The sequence below is a fragment of the Brachyhypopomus gauderio genome, chromosome 17, assembly GCF_052324685.1.
Source record: "Brachyhypopomus gauderio isolate BG-103 chromosome 17, BGAUD_0.2, whole genome shotgun sequence".
In the NCBI taxonomy this organism is placed as follows: Eukaryota; Metazoa; Chordata; class Actinopteri; order Gymnotiformes; family Hypopomidae; genus Brachyhypopomus; species Brachyhypopomus gauderio.
The window spans coordinates 19,789,855-19,807,576 of record NC_135227.1 but is presented as its reverse complement, the minus strand read 5'-3'; the positions used below and the strand labels follow the sequence as shown (position 1 = coordinate 19,807,576).

Here is a 17,722-nt window from a genome sequence, read left to right as displayed (position 1 = left end):
TTAAAACTGCACAGCATGACACATAGTCCTGAGATATGCACAGTGGTGAGGTTTCATGTTGATTGGCCAATGGTAAGTCTGTCAAATGGCCAATTAATTCAAATAAAAATTAATTGGCTCATGGCGGCCATGTTTTTTGAGTGATGATGTCATCATTGTGTGTCTTGATATCACTTGGGCCCCTGATGATGCCTGTAAAGTTTTGGCTTGATGTGACTAATGGTTTCTGAGAAACAGTTTTTCCCATGTTATAGCGCCCCCTATTGGACAATCGTGGCCAGCTTTGACCTATGACCTCGGAGTCATGTGCCCTAACAACTGTTAAAATTTTATGAAGATCCGTCAAAGCGTTGCTGAGATATAGCTGTTTAAGTAAATTTGGCCACGCCCCAGAGCTATTGATTGACATGTCACAACGACACTGTATGCAAATGTCACAATTTTTTCCAGGAATATTGATAATGAGATTCTTCTGAACATTTTGATACCAAGCTTGTGGTGATCGGATGAAAAACCAGGGACTAGTATAAAAAAGTAGGTTTTGCATATTATGCAAATTAGCAAAAAATCTAAGTAGGCGGAGCTTAATGGTTCTTGAGGCTTTTTTGTTTGGCTTGAACCAAGGAATCCATCAGAAGTGGAATTTTGTTTCTAGGCCCTACGGTTTGGGAGATATGGACCAAAACGCAAAATGGTGCGCTATAGCGCCACCATCAGGCCAATGTGGGTCTCTGTACTTTAGCACGGTCTCGCAAAGAGACTACACCATTCTGCCAAGTTTGGTGTCTCTGGGCCTTACGGTCTAGGCTGCAGTATGCGTTTTATGCGGAGAAAAATAATAATAATAAGAAGAAAATATAGCCGCAAGCGGCAATTACGGGGTCCAAGCACAGGGTATGGGCACCATCTGGCACGCCTGAGATGCGTAAGCATGTGTGTGTAATCACTGGGTAGGTATGGGTGAAGCAATGTGTATATGAAACCTATAGGTAGGCCATTGCATGTGTGTGCATGTGTAAGAAAGATGTAGGGGTAATTCAGGAAATTCTAGTATAGCGCCACCTAGTGGTGCAATTCCCGTCATACTTGAGTATGTCTTAGAGGGTGTGTAGATGAACATAATATGTGAGTTTCATGTTGATTGGCTTATGATAAGCTTGTGAAATGTGAACTGAAAGCTGATTGGTCGATAGTGGCGGCCATATTGGACATATGATGGTGCAGGTCAAGGACCTGTGTCATAGGTGCATATAGATGATGCGTACCAAGTTTGGAGTTATTTGGCCAATCGGTGTGGGCAGGAGAGTTTTTTGGCCGTTATAGCGCCACCTAGGTGTGCATGTCTGCGAAAATGTATGTACCGGTCTAGACACCCAATAGGTACATGTGTGTGAAATTTGGAGTGAATACATGAAAGTATGCCTGAGATACAGCAGAATATGTGGATTTTTGGCGAAGGAATTTTCTACGCTTGACTTGTGATGCATGTGGCCACGCCCATGTGCAGAAATGTGCACTTTGGCTCCATAACAATTAAAGTTCAGACTCTTGTGAGCGCCTGGATACCACATATGTGCATGTATGTGAAAAATCCAGGGACTAGTACGTGCTCAAAAATTTGTGCAAATTTGCATATTATGCAAATTAGCTCGACATGTAAGGGGCGGAGCATATGGCTTCAATGGAACTTTTTTTAGATGAGCACATGCCTAAACAGGTGAAGTTTACGTTTTGTCTCTAGGACATACGGTTTAGGAGAAACACCAGTTTAAACTTTTTCATGCGTTTTTGTGCGCTATAGCGCCACCTATGGTCGGATCGGGCTGGCGTGTTGCGCCTGAGTAGCAGAGAGGAGTACTACAAGTTGGCCAAAGGAGAAGTCTGTAGGTCTTACGGTTTAGGCTGCACAACGCGTTTTAAGGCAGAAAAAAAATTGGCATATGATAAGCTTGTGAAAGGTGTACTGAAAGCTGATTGGTCGATAGCGGCGGCCATATTGGACATATGATGGTGCAGATCAAGGACCTGTGTCATAGGTGCATATAGATGATGCGTACCAAGTTTGGAGTTATTTGGCCAATCGGTGTGGGCAGGTGAGTTTTTTGGCCGTTATAGCGCCACCTAGGTGTGCATGTCTGCCAAAATGCATGTGCAGGTCTAGACACCCAATAGGTACATGTATGTGAAATTTGGTATGAATACGTGAAAGAATGCCTGAGATATAGCAGAATATGTGGATTTTTGGCGAAGGAATTTTCTACGCTTGACTTGTGATGCATGTGGCCACGCCCATGTGCAGAAATGTGCACTTTGGCTCCATAATAATTAAAGTTCAGACTCTTCTGAACGTTTTGATACCACATATGTGCATGTATGTGAAAAATCCAGGGACTAGTACGCGCTCAAAAATGTGTGCAAATTTGCATATTATGCAAATTAGCTCGACATGTAAGGGGCGGAGCTTATGGGTTCAAATGTATTTTTTGTAGAATGGAAGAAGACTGATCAGATGCAATTGGAATTTTTTGTTTATGACATACGGTGTAGGCGTGACAATTTTTTGCGCTCTATAGCGCCACCTATGGTCGGATCGGGCCGGCGTGTTGCGCCTGAGTAGCGGAGAGGAGTACTACAAGTTGGCCAAAGGAGAAGTCTGTAGGTGCTACGGTTTAGGCTGCACAACGCGTTTTAGCGGAGAAAAAGAATAATAATAATAATAATCAGAACAAATACAATAGGGTTCCAGCACCGCTGGTGCTTGGACCCCTAAAAAGAAAAATTCGAGCAATTACAATAGGTTTCCCACACTACGTGTGTGAACCCTAATAATAATCAGAACAAATACAATAGGGTTCCAGCACCGCTGGTGCTTGGACCCCTAAATATAGCCGCAAGCGGCAATTGGCGGGTTCACACACGAATAGGCCACTTGGCTTCAATAGGCAATAGACCCAATAGGTCCTTTAGACCCAAAAGAAGCTGTTTGAGTGGAAAAAATGCACAAATAAATCAATGTGCAAAAAAATGTTCAATTGGGGCACTAAAGGCCCAAAAGGATCAAAATAATGTGTATTGGCAAAATGATTCAAATCACAGAACTAAATCACATGCTGAGATCAGCTTTGTGTGTGTGTTTGTGTGGTATTTCATGTGAGAAATAGTTTTCAGTCCGTTCCGATGTTTGGCCACTAGATGGAGCCCAAGTACTACCATACTGATATCTCATTAATCTCAGTAATGCAATATGACATTTTGGTGAATTAAAAGGTTCATTTCTGGTCAGGCAGTGCACTTTTTGTTATAAGATGCAATTGCAATGTTATAGAACTTATTGATCTGGACAATACAAGACCAATTACTTGTCTGTATTCTGCATAACAAGATTGCAGCATGAGTTTTTATGTTTTCTTAAGTTTTTGGGTACTGTAGCGCCCCCGACAGGCCAATTTGAACCAAACTTGGCGTACCTCACAAGGACTTCAGGATATAAAAGGCTTTCAAATTGGGAATTGATTGCATACATGGTTTATGAGTTATAGCAATATAGGTCATATATGGCATGGCCACAATGATATAATGGGAAAATGGACCAATCAGAAAAATAAAAATCCAACATTTTTTTACTCAGTTTTTACCTACAGAGTCTACTGATTATGCTCATAGCAATTTTTCCATAATTGGATCAAATTCCTATGACTAGTTTGTAAATAGCTATTTTCAAACAATAGATGAATGTGACAAAAGTATGCATTTTTTAATAGGACTTGTAATTGCAAAGTTGTCAGGTCTACTGCAAGGAATAAAATGAAACAAGCTGCATGTTCGTAAGTGAAAATTTGGAGGAGTTATGCATGATTTTCACAAATAGCGCCACCTAGTGGCCATATGTTTTAAAACTGCACAGCATGACACATAGTCCTGAGATATGCACAGTGGTGAGGTTTCATGTTGTTTGGCCAATGGTAAGTCTGTCAAATGGCCAATTATTTCAAATAAAAATTAATTGGCTCATGGCGGCCATGTTTTTTGAGTGATGATGTCATCATTGTGTGTCTTGATATCACTTGGGCCCCTGATGATGCCTGTAAAGTTTTGGCTTGATGTGACTAATGGTTTCTGAGATACAGTTTTTCCCATGTTATAGCGCCCCCTATTGGACAATCGAGGCCAGCTTTGACCTATGACCTCGGAGTCATGTGCCCTAACAACTGTTAAAATTTTATGAAGATCCGTCAAAGCGTTGCTGAGATATGGCTGTTTAAGTAAATTTGGCCACGCCTCGGAGCTATTGATTGACATGTGACAACCAGACTGTATGCAAATCTCAAAATGTTTTTAAGCAACTTTGATAATGAGATTCTCCTGAATATTTTGACACCAAGGTTGTGGTGATCCGATGAAAAACCAGGGACTAGTATAAAAAAGTAGGTTTTGCATATTATGCAAATTAGCAAAAAATCTAAGTAGGCGGAGCTTAATGGTTCTTGAGGCTTTTTTGTTTGCCTGGAGCCAAGGAATGCACCTGAAGTGGAATTTTGTTTCTAAGACCTATGGGGTGGGAGATATGGACCAAAACGCAAAATGGTGCGCTATAGCGCCACCATCAGGCCAATGTGGGTCTCTGTACTTTAGCACGGTCTCGCAAAGAGACTACACCATTCTGCCAAGTTTGGTGTCTCTGGGCCTTACGGTCTAGGCTGCAGTATGCGTTTTATGCGGAGAAAAATAATAATAAATATAGCCGCAAGCGGCAATTGGCGGGTTCACACACGAATAGGCCACTTGGCTTCAATAGGCAATAGACCCAATAGGTTCTTTAGACCCAAAAGAAGCTGTTTGAGTGGAAAAAATGCACAAATAAATCAATGTGCAAAAAAATGTTCAATTGGGGCACTAAAGGCCCAAAAGGATCAAAATAATGTGTATTGGCAAAATGATTCAAATCACAGAACTAAATCACATGCTGAGATCAGCTTTGTGTGTGTGTTTGTGTGGTATTTCATGTGAGAAATAGTTTTCAGTCCGTTCCGATGTTTGGCCACTAGATGGAGCCCAAGTACTACCATACTGATATCTCATTAATCTCAGTAATGCAATATGACATTTTGGTTAATTAAAAGGTTCATTTCTGGTCAGGCAGTGCACTTTTTGTTATAAGATGCAATTGCAATGTTATAGAACTTATTGATCTGGATCATACAAGACCAATTACTTGTCTGTATTCTGCATAACAAGATTGCAGCATGAGTTTTTATGTTTTCTTAGGTTTTTGGGTACTGTAGCGCCCCCGACAGGCCAATTTGAACCAAACTTGGCATACCTCACAAGGACTTCAGGATATAAAAGCCTTTCAAATTGGGAATTGATTGCATACATGGTTTATGAGTTATAGCAATATAGGTCATATATGGCATGGCCACAATGATATAATGGGAAAATGGACCAATCAGAAAAATAAAAATCTAACATTTTTTTACTCAGTTTTTACCTACAGAGTCTACTGATTATGCTCATAGCAATTTTTCCATAATTGGATCAAATTCCTATGACTAGTTTGTAAATAGCTATTTTCAAACAATAGATGAATGTGACAAAAGTATGCATTTTTTAATAGGACTTGTAATTGCAAAGTTGTCAGGTCTACTGCAAGGAATAAAAAGAAACAAGTTGCATGTTCCTAAGTGAAAATTTGGAGGAGTTATGCATGATTTTCACAAATAGCGCCACCTAGTGGCCAAATGTTTCAAAACTGCACAGCATGACACATAGTCCTGAGATATGCACAGTGGTGAGGTTTCATGTTGTTTGGCCAATGGTAAGTCTGTCAAATGGCCAATTAATTCAAATAAAAATTTATTGGCTCATGGCGGCCATGTTTTTTGAGTGATGATGTCATCATTGTGTGTCTTGATATCACTTGGGCCCCTGATGATGCCTGTAAAGTTTTGGCTTGATGTGACTAATGGTTTCTGAGATACAGTTTTTCCCATGTTATAGCGCCCCCTATTGGACAATCGTGGCCAGCTTTGACCTATGACCTTGGAGTCATGTGCCCTAACAACTGTTAAAATTTTATGAAGATCGGTCAAAGCGTTGCTGAGATATGGCTGTTTAAGTAAATTTGGCCACGCCTCGGAGCTATTGATTGACATGTGACAACCAGACTGTATGCAAATCTCAAAATGTTTTTAAGCAACTTTGATAATGAGATTCTCCTGAATATTTTGACACCAAGGTTGTGGTGATCCGATGAAAAACCAGGGACTAGTACAAAAAAGTAGGTTTTGCATATTATGCAAATTAGCAAAAAATCTAAGTAGGCGGAGCTTAATGGTTCTTGAGGCTTTTTTGTTTGGCTTGAGCCAAGGAATCCATCAGAAGTGGAATTTTGTTTCTAGGCCCTACGGTTTGGGAGATAAGGACCAAAACGCAAAATGGTGCGCTATAGCGCCACCATCAGGCCAATGTGGGTCCCTGTCTCTATTTCTCTCATTGCACACCTGCTGCACCTTGCTGGCAAGTTTGGTCTTTCTGGGCCTTACGGTCTAGGCTGCAGTATGCGTTTTACAGGGGGAAAAATAATAATAATAAATATAGCCGCAAGCGGCAATTGGCGGGTTCACACACGAATAGGCCACTTGGCTTCAATAGGCAATAGACCCAATAGGTCCTTTAGACCCAAAAGAAGCTGTTTGAGTGGAAAAAATGCACAAATAAATCAATGTGCAAAAAAATGTTCAATTGGGGCACTAAAGGCCCAAAAGGATCAAAATAATGTGTATTGGCAAAATGATTCAAATCACAGAACTAAATCACATGCTGAGATTAGCTTTGTGTGTGTGTTTGTGTGGTATTTCATGTGAGAAATAGTTTTCAGTCCGTTCCGATGTTTGGCCACTAGATGGAGCCCAAGTACTACCATACTGATATCTCATTAATCTCAGTAATGCAATATGACATTTTGGTGAATTAAAAGGTTCATTTCTGGTCAGGCAGTGCACTTTTTGTTATAAGATGCAATTGCAATGTTATAGAACTTATTGATCTGGACAATACAAGACCAATTACTTGTCTGTATTCTGCATAACAAGATTGCAGCATGAGTTTTTATGTTTTCTTAGGTTTTTGGGTACTGTAGCGCCCCCGACAGGCCAATTTGAACCAAACTTGGCATACCTCACAGGGACCTCAGTCTATAAAAGCCTTTCAAATTGGGAGTTGATCACTTACATGGTTTATGAGTTATAGCAATAAAGGTCATTTATGGCATGGCCAGAAGGATATAATGGGAAAATGGACCAATCAGAAAAATAAAAATCCAACATTTTTTTACTCAGTTTTTACCTACAGAGTCTACTGATTATGCTCATAGCAATTTTTCCATAATTGGATCAAATTCCTATGACTAGTTTGTAAATAGCTATTTTCAAACAATAGATGAATGTGACAAAAGTATGCATTTTTTAATAGGACTTGTAATTGCAAAGTTGTCAGGTCTACTGCAAGGAATAAAATGAAACAAGCTGCATGTTCGTAAGTGAAAATTTGGAGGAGTTATGCATGATTTTCACAAATAGCGCCACCTAGTGGCCATATGTTTTAAAACTGCACAGCATGACACATAGTCCTGAGATATGCACAGTGGTGAGGTTTCATGTTGTTTGGCCAATGGTAAGTCTGTCAAATGGCAAATTATTTCAAATAAAAATTAATTGGCTCATGGCGGCCATGTTTTTTGAGTGATGATGTCATCATTGTGTGTCTTGATATCACTTGGGCCCCTGATGATGCCTGTAAAGTTTTGGCTTGATGTGACTAATGGTTTCTGAGATACAGTTTTTCCCATGTTATAGCGCCCCCTATTGGACAATCGAGGCCAGCTTTGACCTATGACCTCGGAGTCATGTGCCCTAACAACTGTTAAAATTTTATGAAGATCCGTCAAAGCGTTGCTGAGATATGGCTGTTTAAGTAAATTTGGCCACGCCTTGGAGCTATTGATTGACATGTGACAACCAGACTGTATGCAAATCTCAAAATGTTTTTAAGCAACTTTGATAATGAGATTCTCCTGAATATTTTGACACCAAGGTTGTGGTGATCCGATGAAAAACCAAGGAGTAGTAGGAAAAAGTAGGTTTTGCATATTATGCAAATTAGCAAAAAATCTAAGTAGGCGGAGCTTAATGGTTCTTGAGGCTTTTTTGTTTGGCTTGAGCCAAGGAATCCAACAGAAGTGGAATTTTGTTTCTAGGCCCTACGGTTTGGGAGATATGGACCAAAACGCAAAAAGGTGCGCTATAGCGCCACCATCAGGCCAATGTGGGTCTCTGTGCTTTAGCACGGTCTCGCAAAGAGACTACACCATCATGCCAAGTTTGGTCTCCCTGGGCCTTACGGTCTAGGCTGCAGTATGCGTTTTATCAGTAGAAAAATAATAATAATAATAAGAAGAAAGAAAAAACCCGACAATTACAATAGGTTTCCCACACTACGTGTGTGAACCCTAATAAGAAGAAATATAGCCGCAAGCGGCAATTGGCGGGTTCACACACGAATAGGCCACTTGGCTTCAATAGGCAATAGACCCAATAGGTCCTTTAGACCCAAAAGAAGCTGTTTGAGTGGAAAAAATGCACAAATAAATCAATGTGCAAAAAAATGTTCAATTGGGGCACTAAAGGCCCAAAAGGATCAAAATAATGTGTATTGGCAAAATGATTCAAATCACAGAACTAAATCACATGCTGAGATCAGCTTTGTGTGTGTGTTTGTGTGGTATTTCATGTGAGAAATAGTTTTCAGTCCGTTCCGATGTTTGGCCACTAGATGGAGCCCAAGTACTACCATACTGATATCTCATTAATCTCAGTAATGCAATATGACATTTTGGTGAATTAAAAGGTTCATTTCTGGTCAGGCAGTGCACTTTTTGTTATAAGATGCAATTGCAATGTTATAGAACAGGTATCACCAAATGGCGGACCGCGGTCCGGATCCGGACCCGAACGCCGTCCTGTCCGGACCCAATCACAACTGGATACGGACCCAAATGCCAAAAAAAATTTAACGGGAGACTATATTTTAAACCGGAGAATTTATTTTCAGACGAGTGTTACGTTCACCACCCATTTGAGTGTTACGTTCGCCCCCCCCCCCCCCGCTCAACAACTTACGTTCGCCACCGCGGACCCGGACCTAAGGTATGAGCTATCTGCCAAAAATGGACCGCGGAAAGATTTAATTGATTACCCCTGTTATAGAACTTATTGATCTGGACAATACAAGACCAATTACTTGTCTGTATTCTGCATAACAAGATTGCAGCATGAGTTTTTATGTTTTCTTAGGTTTTTGGGTACTGTAGCGCCCCCGACAGGCCAATTTGGACCAAACTTGGCGTACCTCACAAGGACTTCAGGATATAAAAGCCTTTCAAATTGGGAATTGATTGCATACATGGTTTATGAGTTATAGCAATATAGGTCATATATGGCATGGCCACAATGATATAATGGGAAAATGGACCAATCAGAAAAATAAAAATCCAACATTTTTTTACTCAGTTTTTACCTACAGAGTCTACTGATTATGCTCATAGCAATTTTTCCATAATTGGATCAAATTCCTATGACTAGTTTGTAAAAAGCTATTTTCAAACAATAGATGAATGTGACAAAAGTATGCATTTTTTAATAGGACTTGTAATTGCAAATTTGTCAGGTCTACTGCAAGGAATAAAATGAAACAAGCTGCATGTTCCTAAGTGAAAATTTGGAGGAGTTATGCATGATTTTCACAAATAGCGCCACCTAGTGGCCATATGTTTTAAAACTGCACAGCATGACACATAGTCCTGAGATATGCACAGTGGTGAGGTTTCATGTTGTTTGGCCAATGGTAAGTCTGTCAAATGGCCAATTATTTCAAATAAAAATTAATTGGCTCATGGCGGCCATGTTTTTTGAGTGATGATGTCATCATTGTGTGTCTTGATATCACTTGGGCCCCTGATGATGCCTGTAAAGTTTTGGCTTGATGTGACTAATGGTTTCTGAGATACAGTTTTTCCCATGTTATAGCGCCCCCTATTGGACAATCGAGGCCAGCTTTGACCTATGACCTCGGAGTCATGTGCCCTAACAACTGTTAAAATTTTATGAAGATCCGTCAAAGCGTTGCTGAGATATGGCTGTTTAAGTAAATTTGGCCACGCCTTGGATCTATTGATTGACATGTGACAACCAGACTGTATGCAAATCTCAAAATGTTTTTAAGCAACTTTGATAATGAGATTCTCCTGAATATTTTGACACCAAGGTTGTGGTGATCCGATGAAAAACCAAGGAGTAGTAGGAAAAAGTAGGTTTTGCATATTATGCAAATTAGCAAAAAATCTAAGTAGGCGGAGCTTAATGGTTCTTGAGGCTTTTTTGTTTGTCTGGAGCCAAGGAATGCACCTGAAGTGGAATTTTGTTTCTAGGACCTACGGGGTGGGAGATATGAACCCAAACGCAAAATGCTGCGCTATAGCGCCACCATCAGGCCAATTTGGGTGTCTGTACTTAAGCACGGTCCCGCAAACAGACTACACCAGTCTGCCAAGTTTGGTCTCCCTGGGCCTTACGGTCTAGGCTGCAGTATGCGTTTTATGCGGAGAAAAATAATAATAATAATAAGAAAGAAAGAAAGAAGAAAAATCCTAACAATAACAATAGGTTTCCCACACTACGTGTGTGAACCCTAAAAAACCCGACAATTACAATAGGTTTCCCACACTACGTGTGTGAACCCTAATAATAATAATAATAATAATAATAAAAATCGGAACAAAAACAATAGGGTTCCAGCACCGGTGGTGCTTGGACCCCTAATTACAATAGGGTTCCCACACTATGTGTGTGTGAACCCTAATAACAATGTTGCAGTAGGCAAATTGCACTGATTTGCACTGGTGGCATTTGGATTTTTATTTTAAAAATGTATTATTAATAATATAGTTCTCAGCACTACGTTATGTAAAAATTATAAAATATTTTTGTGCATCGCCCTTATATTTATTTCTTATTATACGGTAATTATAGTATTGTGTAAGTGTAAAGTGAATATGTATGTACTTACCTGCGCTGCGGTATTGATCCTCCAGAGGGCACTGTCGCCACTGGTGATCGTAGTTCCTGGCTAGAAAGACGATATAGAAGAAGTTAGATACCGTTCCGAGCAGAGACCGTGTAGTATGGAAGGTAGATCCTGCCAATATTAAAACTGAAATGAAAACACTAAAATGGAAATGAAAATACCGTTTTGCCATTTCTTTTTCCATACATGTGTGAAAATATTATGACAAAATTAAAAATAAAATGAAATCACTTAATTTGCAATTTAATGTTTCACTCGAGCATGGGTCATATGTGACAAAAATAAAATTAAAATAAAAAAGGAGGATTGGCGCTACCTGCTGGTGGTTTTCTTTTTCATTTTCCACTTTTCTTTTTCAACTTCACCAGCATGCAAATACATGTAAATTAACAGTAGGCGGAGCTACAAGAACCTCTTGTGAAATCCAGAGAGGGCAGCACACAGCAACATGGCTGACATTTTACTAGAAACGGCAAATGAGATTATGAAGTTGGCGAATTCCCAGGACGAAGATTATATATTATATATATATATAATATATTATTTATACAAGATATATAATATTTTGCTTAGATATAATCTTAGACAGGCTTGTAATCTTAGACAGGCGTGGCAATATCCAAGCTTTCACCAACATGCAGGTTAATACTGTTGTATGTCGGAATTTATGTGAAGTGGTAGGACGCTTAAGGTCTGGATCGGGCACCATTGAACAAAAAACTGGAAACATGACACATGCAGTTGTGCGTACAGGTGAAATGGATCAGAGGGGCAATTTCAGAGGCTTCCTGTATACTTTTAAGGTGCCGGGCCAGGCAAATAACATATGCGTCATACATAACAGTATGGCCCGACATCACTTTAACCCTCAGATCTAACTGGCAATATGGCATATTGTGTAATTTTGCACAAGTGAAATGAAACAGCTCAATTGCAGATGCTTACTGCTATATGCCTCTAATGTCTCAAGCCAGGCCTGATATGCCTGATATGCATCATACTTAACATGTGCCTATCTATTGGATAAACTAGACTTCAGTTTGTATAATAGTATTACTAATGCAATAAAAAAATTATATAATGTTAATAGTGCAGTCTATTAATATTGTAATTAGAGAAATTTCAACTACATATTTGTAGGCCTTATTCATGTAGAGTCAAACAAATGAATACTCAGACACAGAGACCAGGTGTAACGCAGCACGCACTGCGGAGCGAGGAGACGGACACAAACGCTGAGGAGAGCGAGATTTATTAAAGGCAGACTCGCCGAACGATGGAATACAAAACTCACAAGGGCACGAATGAACACGAGGAATCGTTTATTTCATTTAAAAAATCAGAGCACGGTATTTCGCACGGACTACTTTTGATGTGGCACAACACGCTTACGTCACGCACGCACAGGAAGAAGGAGGATTTGAGTTGAGAAGCGGGAATACGAAAGCGTCAATACGGAAGTGGCGGGGCAAAAGAGCAACAACGTACGAGAAGAAAAGGGCAATAGGAAAAGACAGAACATGTTCAAAGTATGGGAGCATTTTAGAATGGACAGCAAGAACCACCTGTGATGGACAAGTGAAGCTTCTTAAAGCACCAAGTTTTTCCTAACGCTTCAAGGCCTCAGTGCCAGTGACATCTGGTGGACAACTGAAGCCATTACAACCTCTAAAGAGCATCACTGAAGCAATGACAGCAATAAAAGTTCAGAAAAGTTCAGTCTGAGTGGTCATTAAAGTGTTTTGTTCATTCATACCAAATAATTATTTTATTGTCATTATAATAAAATATACTAAAGGCTCTCACCCATGCTCTAACACATTCCAGATTAACCCATTGAATAAATGCAAATTATATTATATTAAATATTGGTTAAGGGTGATGTGTAATGATACCTCTTATATAGCTGGTACGGCACCAAATCACTCAAACCTGTCAAGCTGTCGATGATTAGAACACATTGAAACGCCGTGAGTCAATGCCACCCACTGAAAGTCTATGAATTAATGAAAAGCTTCGAAACATTTTGAAGCGATGAAGCACAAAACGAAACGGCAAGAACGTTCGAAGCTTGGTGATTCGGTACAAGGTCTGAGACAGCGTTCAGAATCACTTCAGGAAGAGTGACACGCTCCGAAGCCCATCACTACCCGGAGTGGAGCTTTCCCGGGTTTTCGTCACATAAACGGTGAGGCAATTGAGATCTCCAGCTTTTTGCAAACAACGTCTGGCCATGAATCTCTCCTCTCAGGCCATCTCCTCTCTGAGACCGATCTCATCCCTGAGACCTGGATGACGACTCGCTGTCACGTGATTGCATAAGAAATTAAGCATGGCAGATCACGAGATCACTCCTCTGCATTCGCCCCTACTACAGAAATAGTTCACTATATTGTAAATATAATGGTAAATAGTACACTATATCTGTGATAGGGAGCAATTTTGAATGCAGCAATGGGTTATATTATATTTAGTGGTGGGCCGTTAATGGCGTTAACGCAGATAACGGCCGACCACTAATTAAATTTAACTCGCTTGCAGACCGTTTTTATCTGTATAAATGTATTTATTGTATTTATTTATTTATGTATTTTATTGTATTTATTGTATTGTACACACAGACACAGGTAAAAACGGTGCCATATTTGCCAATTGTGATTTTTCACCGCACTCGAAATTTGTCCTCCACTTTTTACCCATCTGTGCAGTCAGAACACACACACACACACACACACACACACACACACACACTAGTGATTACTAGGGGGCTGTGGATCACGCCCAAAGCGGTGGGCAGCCTTAGCCCGGCGCCTGGGGAGCAGTTGGGGTTAGGTGCCTTGCTCAAGGGCACCTCAGTCATGGCCCCAGGCCTGGGAATCGAACCCACGACCCTCAGGTCACAAGACCAGTTCCCTAACCACCAGACCATGACTGCCCCACAGTAGTGATGAGGTTTTATGATGCGAATGGAACATTTATTCGGTCAGACAATATTACCTTATATGGTAGGAACTGGTTGGGGGCAGCAAAAGGAATCTAAAGTCACAGCTGTCTGGGTGGAACTGTATCTTCCTGCCTATGAACAGAGTGATAGACATACATTTATACATATATGTACTAGATAAATCCAGAGGCAGTTATAAATAATTCTTTACATTAAACTGTGGTCACACTAGACATTTGCACCATGTTACCTAACCAGCCTGCTACTAATATATTGACCGTTCCACTATCTACGCAGATATTCTGTAATTATCTGGAGTATAGACTGGAGGATAGATGGTGTATGTCTAGATTGAGTTAACCTGGATCTACGTCTGCTGATCACCTGCTGTTTAGTTCAGTTCAAACAAGCCCTTTTGGTCTGGAAGATCTGCCTTTCTCTGACAAAATTATTCATCTATTGATTAAGATGAAATCATACAATTAAATCAAGAGTGTACATTTACCTTAAAATCCAGAATTAAGAGTTCTCCGTGTGTCTTTGTGAGTTTCCTGCAGTGACTCTGGTTATATTATCACCATCTGAAGAAACGTAGGTTAGCTGAACTGATTAATCAATGCTGGGCGTCAACCCCCCCCCCCCCTTCTCTTGCTGTGCAGTCCCCCCAGTGTTGTGGTGTCACGCTGCGAGTAACGGACTGAATGTGAACACAAGGGTGGAGCAACATTTATCTCCTACACATGCAAATGTTTTGCTGCCATCTGTAGAAAATGCAAAATAAGTTACTATATTAACTATATAGTTAATGTTATGATACAGCCCCGGACTCCTCCCTTCGGGCGTGTGCTAACGTCGTCCGTGTCCTTATATGGACTTCCGTGGGTGTGGCCGTTTGAGTGCGCGTTCACTCGTCTCGTTAGTCCAATATGCTGCATACTGCCGCTGTCCTGCTGGTAGTGCCGCGCGACACTCGACCACTGTCTCGCGCCACTGAACTACTGCCTAGGGCAGGGGTGGCCAACCCGTCAGAGACCAAGAGCCACTTTTTTTTTACCGTGTTACAGCAAAGAGCCACATCAAACATGGGCACGCTTGAACATCACCAGGGTTGCCAACTTTTCAAGATCACTTGGAGTGAGATGTAATTGTTGCCGGGGGGCGTGTGAGTGTGTGAAGACGGTCAAATGCGTTGGTTGGCAACCCTGCATCACATTTACATTTACGGCATTTAGCAGACGCTCTTATCCAGAGCGACTTACAAAGTGCTTTGCTTCTGATCACAGAATACATCCTAGGAAATAGTACGGATATGCCAGAATTCAAGACACCATTGAGTCAGACTACTACTAAACTACAGGAGTCAATATCATTACCTAGTGAGAGATCACTCATCCCTTCCTCCCTCTCTCTCTCTCTCTCTCTCTCTCTCTCTCTCACTCTCACTCTCACTCTCACACACACACACACACACACACACACACACACACACACACACACACACACACACACACACACACATACACACACACAGATACCTCTGCTCAGATTTAGTACAAATGTCACAAACTTGTCCTGACTGGGAAACCGTATTTTCATCTCATACACTTGCGCGTTCGACGAAAATACAATACAAGCTAAGCGAATTAAATTAAAAAACAAACAAACACAAACTTCGATATAAACATAAGTCGTGATGTGCTTCAGGACTTTGTCACGTTTGGAGCACACTACGAGCTCTGTTATGTACGCAACTGTGGTTTTCTAGGTAAAAAGTGGATAAACTCCGTTATCAACACTCGTCACCTTTAGGAAGAAGAGAACAGACAGGGTTTTCCATTCACCGAGTTTTTGAGCATTTTGAAAATGCGCATGAAAAAAGCTGGATGGAAAAAGTCCAAAATTCGAAAAAAGCCCCAAATATCGCAAAAAGATTTTTACGCTAGGAAGAGGTGGAAAAGTGCATCGCCAAAATTCGGAAAAACTGGATAGAAAAGGGTTTTTCGCATAAACGATGACGTATCGTGCCTCAAGTCATGTGGTTCTGTACATGATCGCGATGTAAAGATGGCAAATGCATAGAAAACAGTTCTGGAGAGAGCAAACATTTAATTTAACTTCTCCATGTATAGAAAAGAAAAAGAAATAAATGTTTCATACGTTTCACCTCAACGTATTCGCATAACTGTAATGAATGGAAACAAGGCTTAATTCGCATTTTTTTCTGCCGAAACTTGGAAATTGCGCATTATTTTTTCGAAAGGTTTGGATGGAAACCCAGTAGTTTTGAAGCTCCCTCAGTCGTGTGCGGTGCCTTTGCTGCACCTCGTATGTGGTTTATCCCAAACGTGTGACAGAAGAACCGCCTCACCAACGAGACTCAAAGCACTTTAAGCCCCCCCCCCCGGCAACAATTACATCTCACTCCAAGTGATCTTGAAAAGTTGAAAAGTTGGCAACCCTGGTGATGTTCAAGCGTGCCCATGTATGATGTGGCTCTTTGCCGTAACACAATAAAAAAGTGGCTCTTGATCTCTGACGGGTTGGCCACCCCTGATATACAATATATGAATGCCTCTGCCTCCTCACTACGTATGTTGGACGCTGCTTACCATGGGGCTATTCAGAGCCGGCCCTGACCAATGTGGTGCCCTAGGCAAGATTTTGGTTGGTGCCCCCTGTATCATCAATCATCGGGTTGATTGTGTCACTATTAAAGAAACAAATAAAAAGCAAATGACTTAAATATTACCATATAACAAGCAATAAATATAAATGTGTTGCACAAAAAATATTTTAAAACTATTTTACATAACGTAGTGCAGAGAACAACTTTTAAATATTAATAATAAATAAAAATAAATAAATTAAAAACAACAACTACCACCAGTGCAAATCAGGGCAATTTGCCTACTGCAACATTATTATTTCAAAAGTGCATCCGCAATGAACAGTTAGTATATTGTGTAGCGTCGGGCCAATGGGGGGGTGCCAGAGGGTGACACCATTACCCATGAGCCCTTGCGGCCCCGGCCCTGTTATGTTTAATTATGCGATGTTTATGTTTGTATAGTGTTTTTAATGATTATTATTGTGTTTTATTAGTTAAGTCACCCCGGTCCATCCTTTTGTGTACCTGTGCATTATCTTAGTTTCCCCTCCATGTATGTGTAACGTTGCCGTCGTCATGACCTCCCCGTGTTTCATGTGCAAGGGGTACCTCATTTAGGCCTCGAGTTATACTGATTGTGCCTGTGAGTGCCAGTTTTATTACAAAGAACAATAAAACCTCTGTTCTGTTTGGAGAATGGACTTCTCTGCAACTTCTTTCTACCACACCACGCCACAATATTTATTTTAAGCTAAGCTAATCATAGCACCTACTAGGATTGGGCAGTATGATGACAGTGGCGGTTTTCACTAAGATCATACAGAGGGGAAAAAGCCACAATGACGATTGAGTGTTAGTTGTGAGTCAAGCGAGCTGGTTTCAAAGAAAAACACAACAGCTACAGATTGGCAACATTTTGGATTTGTTTCAAATAAAAATGAGAGACCATTGGAGCACGCCCCCACGATTCTAATTCGATAATATGATTGGTTGATAAAACTGCCAATCTATAATAAAAGCTCTCAATGTAA

General features: G+C 40.6%; 1 protein-coding gene across 3 annotated transcripts in view; it reads right to left on the bottom strand.

The window, feature by feature from the left end:
- LOC143480391 (cytidine monophosphate-N-acetylneuraminic acid hydroxylase-like) overlaps positions 1 to 17,722 on the bottom strand; it is an 85,305-nt gene that overhangs the window by 58,771 nt on the left and 8,812 nt on the right. For 2 of the 3 annotated variants that reach the window (XM_076978064.1, XM_076978060.1), the window contains exons 1-3: positions 14,589 to 14,740; positions 14,137 to 14,215; positions 11,122 to 11,181 (exon numbers count right to left, since the gene is read on the bottom strand). The gene's annotated coding sequence lies outside the window, so the exon portion shown is untranslated. Of the gene's footprint in view, positions 1 to 11,121; positions 11,182 to 14,136; positions 14,216 to 14,588; positions 14,741 to 16,692; positions 16,791 to 17,722 lie in introns of those variants that run through there. The other variant, XM_076978059.1, reaches the window with a different exon arrangement.